The sequence below is a fragment of the Mustela nigripes genome, chromosome 2 (genome assembly GCF_022355385.1).
Source record: "Mustela nigripes isolate SB6536 chromosome 2, MUSNIG.SB6536, whole genome shotgun sequence".
Taxonomy (NCBI): domain Eukaryota; kingdom Metazoa; phylum Chordata; class Mammalia; order Carnivora; family Mustelidae; genus Mustela; species Mustela nigripes.
Window position 1 is genome coordinate 69,156,278 of NC_081558.1, and position 11,590 is coordinate 69,167,867.

An 11,590-nucleotide genomic window follows, 5' to 3' on the forward strand; every position below is an offset into this window, starting at 1 on the left:
TTCTGTCCTCTACTGCATTCCCTGGCATCTGCTGTCCACTTACTTGTTCCCATGTTTAATTCCTGTGGCTCCCCACCAAAATGTTAGTGATTTGAAGGCAGGGATACTTATTCCTTCCTCTCACCACTGATGTCCACTGCCTGGGACAGCATTTGGGGCAGATTCATCATTCAATAAACACTTGCTGACTTGTCTCCTAAACTTGAGTTTCCAGATTTCAGTCATTTGAGCTTCATCCTCAGGAGGCTTGCCTTGTTTGTGTCACATCTGTACTAGGACTTAATATTTGTCTTTAAACTGACCTGCCTTCTAACTTTATTCCACACCAATGAAGTTATGGAACTTACATGCTGATTTACATGCTAAACATATGTTAAAATATACACATGATTATTTCACACTTTTTAGTCCATGCTTCCTGGAAATCATGGTGCTCCTCTCAAGTGTATACACACTTTTGGGAATATTGCTGCACCCCAGCCCATGCTTGGCTATTTCTCACACCCCCTCCCAACTTTGCTGTTGTTTCCTATTCCCCTTCCACCGCAAAGTTGGAGTTCAAGTTCATCATTGAGAACTGACATCCTGGTGCAATTCAGAGTTTGACTAGTTTGGCTCTTTGCTGCCAGATGCATGACCCTACATGATCATCTGACCCTCCCCAAAGGCCTGGCCAATGTGTACAGCCCAGACCAGCTCACTGACAACACTGACCATCCCCAGAGACCTGCTGGTTGGGCCAGAGCATTGATGATCACAATTATTTTTTCACTAAATTTGGCAATGGCCTCAGGTCCTTCTCCACCAACCGTGTCAGAAACACGAGTTCTGGCCAAGCCAATTTCTCATATGCTACTTTCAGCCTTAGCTGAGTCAGATAAAGGAAAGGAAGAGATGCAAACCTCTCTAACCTGCCCTGCCTTCAGCTTTGGACCCATTGGAAAACCCAGATGGCTCTGCCAGGCCAGCTTGGCCTGGTTGTGTGTCCTGCATCACCAGCAGCTGGGATGTTTCTGTAAATGGGATGTGTCAGGATTTGGTGCATATTATTTTTCCTTTCCTATCTTATCTTTGTGTTGTTTTATCTCCTTTTTCTGAATACAAAGCATGGTTTCATCACTCAAGGGACCTTCTCCTTGAATCTGTTTCCCCTTTCTTCCTTCTTTCCTCCCTTCATTCCTTTCTTCTCTCCCTCTTCCTCCCTCCTCCCCTTCCTCCCTCCCCCTCCTCCCTTGTCTCCTTCCCTCCCCACTTCCTCCTTTCCCTCTTTCACTCCCTACCAATGGCCACCAGCCCAATGTACTCTTTCTACTCCTCTTAAGATACAACTTGTTAGGGACCATGCCATCCCTCACCTACTCTGAGCCTTCTAGACCTCCATGGTCCTTTCCCATCACGTTGGGCAGCCCGATGTTAACCATCCTTACATGTCACTTCTTCTTTTAGTCTTCCTGTCACAGGTTAGGTTAAATGTCCCTCCTATCTCTTTTCAAACATCTTGTACCCCTCTCTATCAAAATCAGAGCATTGCATGGGGCAGTGTGTGTGAAGGGTTGATTCCCTGGTAGGGGACCTTATCTCCTTGTAATCACCACTAGTCCACCCTCTAAATAATCATGCAGCCCAAATAAGAAGTCCCAGAGTCCTGTGGTAGCTTCTCTGGACTGTTAGATTTTTGAGGGAGAAGCCCTGTTCTTGCTCATCACTGGGTCCCTACCACTTAGCAGAAGGCTGTGGTAAATATTCAATAAATATTCATTGAATCAGTGGCTGTATGAATTGATTTTCTAGAATAACTGACACTGGCTGGAGTTTTATGACTCTACTGAGTAATAGAGAGATAATGAAAGGAAAGAGTGAATATACTAGATTCCCCTGTATAGCTGACAAAGTTTAAGTAGAAACAGGTCCTAACATAACCAATTCATTGCCAAGTTAGGCTCTGGGTCAGTTCTATTCCCTCCTTCAGTAAAATATACTGGAGTAGGGCAGAGGGGAAGAGGGAGAGAGTGAGAGTATGTGAGGGAGAGAAGGAGAGGAGGAACTGAGGGAGGGGGAGAGGAGGGCAAGGGGGAGGGAGTAAAGAGAGAGAAGGAGAGAGATTTTCATGCTGTTACTGACCTGGGTTTTGCCTCTCAGTTCCACTTACCATCAACAGATGACTGAAAAGGAAACAGTATGATAGTTTTAGACCCCTTCTTTCTTGGTATCTGTCCCAGCTAGCTTCAGAGAAGGATTTTTTACTGTCAGAGAAAGCAGGTCCAGTGGTAGAAAAATGTTAAGGAAATGCATAATGTAATTTTTAAAAAGGAATTTTGAAAATGACATCATAAAATCAGGATTTCTTCCTCTTTTTCTTTCTAATCTGAAAGTTTAGAAAATCTAAAGAAATAAAAATATCGTATATCATCATTTAAGTGATGTTCAGAGAAAAATTCCCTTCTTAAACATGAGTACCAATAAAAAAGGAATTAAAAAAAAGGAATTAAGCATCTAACTTGGTTTGAAAAAAATAACAACAAACTAAAGGAAGAAAAGTACAACGAAGTAATGAATAACACACAAGGAGAAATGATGGCTTACAAAGCAGAAAGTTAAAAAATGAATTAAATATATCCAAGTTCTGATTCTTTGACTAAAGTGATGAGAGAGATATGCATTAGTTATCTTAATTTAAAAAAGAGAGAGAGAATGCAAAAATATACAAATTAAAAAAATTAAGGGAGGTATGCCTGGGCGACTCAGTTGGTTAAGCCTCAGACTCTTAGTTTTGGCTCAGGTCATGATCTCAGGGTCCTGGGATCAAGTCCTGGGATCAGGCTTCCTGGTTAGGTGGGGGAGTCTGCTTGAGAATTCACTCTTCCTTTCCCTTTGCCCCTCCCCCACTCTCTTTTTCTCAAATAAATAAATAACTCTTTAAAAACTTTTTAAGGGAAAGTTAAAGCTAGAGAGGAAATTAAAGAATCATGAGAAACTGCTTTGTTCGACTCTGAACACTTAGATAAAATGGATAATGTTCTAGAATCCTTTACCAAAATTGAAGTGGGAAGATAGAAAATCTTAATAAACCAAGCACTGTAAAAGAAATAGTGAAAGCTGTCAAAGAGCAGCCCAGGTCCAGATGGTTCCAAGTGCAATTTTTGCAAATCTTTCAAGAATAAATCATTCTAGTGTTACTTAAACTGTTTCAAGGCATAGAAAAGAGAAAAGCTTTCAAATTCTCTTCATGAAGCAAGCATAATATTAATACCAGTCTCCATAAAACTGCACAAAAGAAAATCACCATTCAATCTCACTTACACTGATGCAAAAAAAAAAAAAAAAAAAAATCCTAAATAAATTCAACGGCACTTTGATAGAAAAATATACTATGACCAGTGGAGTCTGGTCCAAGAACATATGGATGATTTAATAATAAGAATGGCTTAATAGGATGATTTAATACTAGAAAATATTTGTTGTTTTTAACCATGAAGTTGCATGAAAAAAATCGGAAATTCATCAAATCTTTTAACATGCATTTTAGTGTTTCATATTTTTTATTTTAATATTTTTGATTTTAATTATGATTCAAATCATAATAGTTTCAGTGTTTAGGGCTTCTCGACAGTCTTTACCAGATCTTCACTCAGTGAGAAATTGAATAGCTTTGCAGACTGGCCTTTGCATGGGGGTCCTGGGTCTGCTGGTTGACCCGGTTTCTAAACCGGCACAGGTGAGCCTCGGGACTGAGTGTGTGAAAGAGAAAGAAAGCCGCTCAAGGGTGCCCATAGAGGCCCTGTCTCCCCCCGCAACTTCTCTCTGCTCCCACAAGGGACAGTCAGAGAATCCATCTTGCCAGCACTCCGAGGGGTTGTTTTCGATTGTCATGGAGCTCAGTGAAGTGTGCCTTGCCTCTTGTGGGGGGGAGGGGCATCCTACAGGGACTGGTACTTCCACAACAGCAAAGGTGGCCACTCATTTCTAAGACATTTGAAATGGTTATATTTTTAGATGCAGTCAAATAGTGCACTCAATAGTGACAAATGACAATGACCTTGAGGTAAAGGTTACTATATTGGGGATGAACATCATAATGGATTTCCACAACCACTTTGGCTCAGTGATGGTGTTGCGCTGAATTAATGAGAGGGTTGCACCAATTTTGAACATTTCCCCCTACCATTCTTACTTGTGTATGTGATAGATATCAGTGTATATTGATGGAGACACAGAGAGAAAGAGAATGGGGAGGGAGTGAGAGGGGGAGACTTGTTTTATTTTTCAGAAAAGATCAATAATTAAGGAACCTGCTGGTTACCTGATTGTGGTTTGCAGAGCAACAGCTGCTTCTCAGCTGAGGTGACCCCCACCTTGCACTCGGTGGCATTTGCTAAATCCTTGCTCACAAAAGTGCTGGCCAGACAGAACACAGGCAGACTTACAACATTCTGGGGGGGCTGGGTACATACTGCGTCATATCTCTTTGGACACCTGGGCTTGTCTTCAGTTAGATTGTCAGCATACCCTCCCATCTATCTGCTAGTGCTGTGAGGACAGTGTGTGCTCCAGTTTCTACCACAAGCACCCTATGCATTAATAGAGAAACATAGCCATTAAGGTCCTGGAGAATTCGCTGTTCTGTTAGGCCAGCTGTATGGAAAGCCAGCCCTGAGACACAGAACTCAAAGCCCACAGAAGCAGAGGGGTGTGTGGAGTGTGGCACTTCCTAGCGCCAACCCCCTCCTGTAGCCTGGAATCTTCATTGCCGCTTCTCCAAGGGTTGGTTGTCATCTTCTCCTTAATCTTTTCTGGGGATGCAGTTTACACTGCAAAAATCAACCCCCCCCCTTTTTTTTTTTTTACTGTAAATGACACCTGCTATTGTTTTGTTTTCTATTTCTTTGACATAGAGGTGTCGAATATCTTTTCAATATGCTCATAATGGTCAATTGTATCCATTCGTTTGTGATTTATTTGTTTACTCAAAGATTTTAATTTATTTATTGGCGGGGAAGAACAGAGGGAGAGGGGCAAGCAGACTCCTTACTGAGCATTACCTGGGGTGGATCTCATGACCCTGACATTGACTGAGGCGAAACCAAGAGTCCGATGCTCAACCGACTGAGACACCCAGGTGCCCCTCATTCCTTTGTGATTTAACTTTACATTTCCTTGGCTCCACTTTTTTCCCTAATTGGTGTGATAATGTTTTTAAAGTTAACTTATAAGAACTTGAAACAGTTTTACCCTTATAAATTTCTTCCTAGTATTATTGAACTAGAAATTTGTCATTCTCTAACTTTTACTTCTTGAGCATTCTTCTGTCCCTGTAGCCCCCAAACATGAGATCCCCAATGATGTCATTCTGTCCAAAATTGGGTAGCTCTGTAGGAAGCTGGCTCACTATTAGAACACCTACTAAGGCTGACACTTGCCTTTTGTCTTCTTAGTGGAAGGTGCTGACCCCTACATCTCTAGGTCACTGTGTGGCTGGGTTAGAAAGCTACCTTGTTCCTCTGATGGCAGCTTTCTCAAAAGACCAGGTATAGGCAGAACAGCCTCAATTGTCAAGGGAGGAGCATTTTTTCAAAATGTGCTGTTTTTTAAATGTTTACAAACAAATCAGCCTTGCCTTTTTGTAATCGGATAGATGGGGGGAGAAAGAGGAGGAACAGAGATGGCGGTTCTAAGTCTCGAAGGGAATCAGCCCCCACAAAACACGCCACTTTGCTGTATAAATCATTTTGAGTTCAAAAGTTTTGATTTCTTGAAATCTCTTACCTGTTTTAAAGCTGAGTCTCCCCCAAAATTCATTTGTCATCAGTACCCTCCTTTCCCCGAAACTTTAATCTCTTCTTAGAGACAAGCAGCAGGTAGCACAACCATGCAGTTATTGTCACAAAGCTATCATATTCCCCTCTATTCTAAGGGTCCATTTATCTTTCCAAAAAGTTGTTTTTCTATAGGTGCCCTGTCTGTCCCCCCTACCTCTTCTAAGAAGTCTTTTGTTCTCCCAAAATGCCCCTCTGCCCCTCATCTATTGAGATGGTATGTAAGTCCACATTCCACCTCTGAGTCACATTCTTCAGTGAACTCCTATGTCCATAAGTGAATAAAAATGTACTGTTTCTTGATAATCTGCCTTTTGTCAGTTTAATTTGCAGATTCCTAAGTACTGAATGTCAGAGGGCAGAGGAAAAGCCTTTTTCTCTATGATAGTCTATAACTCGGCTGGTGATAGAAGGAGACCTGCCTGGGCCCTCTTGAGGCCAACTTGCCCATTTCCACCTGGGGAAGAGACTATGCACGAGTGTCTAAGGCCCCTAAGTTTCAACAGCCACAGTGGATGGCAGGGAGAAACAGTGGTTGTCATGGGACACCCCCAGATTCCAGGTTCCTCACCAGCATTGGTGAAAGCTGATTCCTCCATCATAAAGGTCAGGACTGTTTTCTAGTGTATTTAGGGGAAGTTCACAGAGATACACACCCCAGAGTCCCCCTTTCATTTTGTGTTTATTTGTCTGTTTATTTCCTTAAACTTCTGATTGGATGACTTAATGAGATGGGCAGACTAGAACAGCTAAGCTCATGTGAACATGGTCAGTGTGATGAACATAGAGAAAATGGACCACCTGGCTGTTCAACCCAGCACTGCCCATGGAAGAGGAAGGACTGAATCCAGCAGGTGTATATGGATGGCACCACTCAAAGGAAACGTGATATAAGCCTGTTCTATCAAATTTAAATTTTAAATGTAAAACAACCAGGTGAAAACAATTTTAACAATTTTAGTAATACAGAATACATAATAGATCAAATTACTTCAGGTTTTCAGTTTTCACTTTAATTAAAATTAAATAATATGTGGAATTTAAGAAACAAAACAGAGGATCATAGGGGAAGGATGGGAAAAATGAAATAAGATAGAATCAGGAACACAGACAAACCGTAAGAGACTCAACTCTGGGAAACAAACTGAGGGTTGCTGGGGGCAGGGGGTGGTGGGAGTAATGGGTGATGGGCATTAAAGTAAGGAGCACTGGGTGTTATATGCAATTGATGAATCACTGAACTCTATCTCTGAAACAAATAATATGCTATATGCTAATTAAATAAAATTTATGAATCTTAACAAATGAGATATTATTAAAAGTCAAGTTCTGTAGCATAGCCCCATTTAAGTGCTCACCAGCCTCAAGGGTGTCCTAGAGGTGATCCAATGCAATGCAGTCTTAAGGCTCTTGCTGCCTCATCTGCCTTCAAGATCTCTCGACCCCACCCCCCAACTCCCTTTGACCCTGTGGGCCCTCACTGTCATCCTGGGCAGTCTCCACTCCTTCCAGTTTATTCCCAAGCTCTCTTGGATGCCCTTGGCATCACTCTCTTAGAATGTTAGGGGATGGATTAAAGGCTTTTGCAGGTCTGTGTGAAGGAGGCTTCAGATGCAAATCTCCTTTTCCAAATTATCCTCTAATTGCTGGGAGCAGGTGGAAGCCAATCATAATGAATTCTGCTGCAGAGCTTTACTTAATCCTGGAGTGTAACATTCAAGGACTCAGTCTGGTGAACACAAAACTTCCGTGCCCTTGCAGCAGCCCCTCCCTCACCCCTGCAAGCCAGGCCACCATCCTTGCAGCTCCTGTTAGCCAGTAATAAAGAAGCTGCCAAGTGTGCACAGTGCATGACATCAGCCCCCGTCTCCTGACATCTGGAATCCCCACAATGCCCCTGCGTGAAAGCTGTCGTTATCCCCTTCACAAGTGCTCAGGGGATCAGCCAGGATGGGGATATGTGTTTGTCTCACCCCTAGCCATGGACCTCCAGGCCCTTCGCTGTCTGGAAGGCGAGGGAAAATATCCAAGCAGCAGAACAGTGTCAAAAGAGGCTGCCTCAGAGGGAGGCTTATGGAGAGCTTAGCTCCACAGCTGAGTGCCGGGTGCTAAGAGCAGAGACCTCTCCTCCTACCCACAGGGGCTGACAGGCCAACTGAGACAGATTCAGGGTGACCAGCAGCTGCTGGAAATGACCCCTTGCCACGGTTTCTGTCCACTGCAATCGTTTTATTGTTGATAGCGTTCTTCTCCTTTTGTCTGACATACAAGGAAAAATGAATATCTTGATGAATTTTGACCACTGCAAACACACCATGTGACTAACACGTCAATCAGGTTCTGGAATATTTTCATGGCACCAGAGAGGGACCTCAGGTCTCCTTCTTAGAAATATCCCCTGCCAGGGCAATGACTATTCTGACCTCATCACTACAGTTTAGTTTTGCCTTTTCTTGAACTTCACAAAAAAAATAGAATCATGTAAGATATACTCTTTTATGTCTGACTTCTGCTTGACATTATGTCTGTGAGATCCTTCCATGTTGACGTGTATGGGTAGTTTATTCATCTTCACTGCTGAGTGGTATTTCATCAGAGGAAATACCTCAGTTTGTCTGTTTTTCATTCTCCCATGGATGGACATTGGGTAATGTCCAGTGTTTACCTGTTATGACTGAAGCGACTATGTCTTTTCGGGGATACATGCAGTTATTTCCCTATGGTGGAATTGCTGGTCCCTAGGGTAGATGCATGTTTAACTTTATTAGAAACCTTCGGTTTCCCAAAGTAGCTATTTTATACCTACCACAGCTTTTTACAAGTGTTCTGGTGCCTGACCAGACAGCTGGCGGTCCACCTGGCAACTAGATCATGGGAGCCTGAAGGGGCTGTTTGTGTACCCTCCATCTGGACATGGGTCAAGAGAACCCTAGCGTGAACCAGCTGAAATCAAGAGGGGAATCATTAGCTAATGGTACAGCGTGCCTGGAGCCAGGGGCCTTCCATCATGTGTTTTCTCTCAGCCCAACTTCTCACAGGCTGTGGTCGACCTTCTCTCAAACTGGCCTCCACATGGCTGAGACCTGGCTTCTGACAGCCTGGGTCCCCTCCCAGGCTGACAGCTTGGCAAGCATTGGGTATCTTCCAACCCAAAGATAAAAAATGACAAAAATTAAAGCTACCCCAAATGCCATTTTTAACTTTTCAGATTGGCAATAATCTAAAAGTTTGCTAGCACTCTCTATTGACATGGCTATAGAGGAATGAGCAGTTTCATACATTGCAAGCGAGAGTAAAAATTGAAACAACTCCTGTAGAGGGAAATTAGCCCCCATATACCACAACAAGCAATCCCACATCTAGGAATTTGTCACACATATATTCTCAGACAAGCAAGGCCGTACATGTGCAAGGTTAGTCATTACTGTATTGTTTGAAATAGCTAAGAAAGGAAGTAAGCTAAATGTCCATCAAAAGGGCACCAATTAAACAAATTATAGTCCCTATACTCAACAGAATACCCTGCGGTTGTATCACCGAAAAAAATACAGCAGAGGAAGTACTCTACATACTGATACGGGAAGATCTCCACTAAGTTACAATTTGGAGAATAAATTCAGGAGCAGAAAATGTGTATTTAATGTCACCGTTTGTGTAACTAAAGGAGGCTATGATAATAACATGGTACTTGCTTGTATATGCGCCCATAGAAGTCCATGATTATGGAGGAGAATTGAGGGGAGGGAAGAAACAAGACTTTTTACTTTATGCATTATATTTTTCTAGGCTCTTTGATATTTGAACTATATAAATGTATTACCTAGTTAGAACATTAAACACTGAGTTCTTTTTAAAAAAAGATTTTATTTATTTATTTGAGACAGAGCAAGAGTGAGAGAGAGAGAGAGCCCACACACATCAGCAGGGGGGAGGGGCAGAGGAAGAGGGAGAAGCAGGCTCTGCACTGTGCAGGGAGACCTATCTGGGGCTCCATCCCAGGACCCCAGGATCATGATGTGAGTGGAAGGCAGCTGCTTAACCACCTGAGCCACCCAGGCGCACCACTCTGATATTTTAAGTTGAACATTCTAGCATCTAGTGAACGAAGGCAACAGCTCCTATGGGTCTGTGAAGAAGTTCCAAGGCTTACGGAGCAAGGGTTGTTTTAAGGGAATGATTTTCCTGATCCTTAATTTCCACACACACACTTTTCTGGCTTGCTTTGCATGAGAATACCTCTGAAATGACAAAATGTGTTCTCAATTTTAGTTATTTGTTTTACAAAATGAAAAAGTTGTAATTTATTATTAAGAGAATAAAAAGCAAAAATACATCGCCCTCCCTTACCGCATTTGACTATGGTACCTCGCCGCAGGGTGTGAAAACCTCAGGGAGAATGGGGGAGGACTCTTCTCTTGCTAAATCAAGATTCTATTACCCCCTGGACTCTAATATTTCCCTATCTCATAGGTTTTACGTTAAGGGGAGAGACAGTCTAAGAAACAGTGTTTTGACCACATTAGGATGTTTTGAAAATAGACACATAGTAGCCCGAGTGGTGGGAGTCAAGATCATTGCCCTTCTTGAAGGTGAGGACAATGACAATGAAGCAAGGAGTCCGTAAGTCAGAAACACTGACGCTAAGTTAAAAAAAGAACTCTGCTTTTAAAAATGTATTTAACTATAAGCAATACTTTCCAACTACACTAAGTACTAATCCCAGGTCAAGTCTTCAGCTGAGAGCACAATAGCACAGCCTAAGCATGTAGCTTAGTGACACTGATTCATTTAAATGTAGCACAAAAGCCTTGCCAAGACATTCACAATTCTCAAGATACATCAAATAAAATCCACAGATAAAATTTTTAGGTGATTTGTTTTGGATTTTGGCTGCAGTGTATCCTCTTCAATAGGAAAATTTAAAGCCCTTTTTATGAAATCATATCATGAAATAATCCAATGATAGTTAATGCTTATTTTATTTTACTGTATAAAATATTCAATCTTTTATACCTTCTATTAACAAGAATAATATTATTCTAGTTTCTGGACTGATTAATTTTCAGCCAAATATATCTTTCTCTTTCATTAAATGCATATGACAAGTTAGATCTTATTTCATCTCATTAGGAGATGCTTTTCCAATTATATTTAACTTTTTATGTTTAATAATGATCAAAATTAGTAATACTTTTTTTTGTAGTTTTGATCAGTTGTGTGATAATTCAATCCAGAACCATTTTTTCAAAACATGGAAAGCCTTAAGGTCATAGGAATAAAATAATTTTTAATGTGTTAAAATATTTTTCAATGTATTTTTAATGTGTGATAGGGTAATCAACAAAAGATTTTAAAAGTTTTAATGTTTAATTATTTTAGAAGTGTGTGAAGTAAATAGGAAAGAAATGTGAATTCAAGGAGAAAACCAAAAGACGTAAAATTTCTCAACAGTGAATAAGAACTCATTCATATATTTTAGATTGGGCGGTATGGGCATGAAATTATTATTATGAGCTCCAGATTCCCTTTAATATTTTAGAATACTGATAGTTTTATGTTTAAGTGTCAATATTTGCAGTACAAAGAAAATTATATCGAAACTCTTATATGTGAGCTTAAAATATGCCATGGGATACATTGTTTTTCTTTTCTTTTTTTTTTTTTTTAAAGATTTTATTTATTTGAGAGAGAGAGAGAGATTGAGAGAATGAGTGGGAGGAGGGCAGAGGGAGAAGCAGAGTCCCTATGGAGCTGGGAACCTGATGAGGGACTCAGTC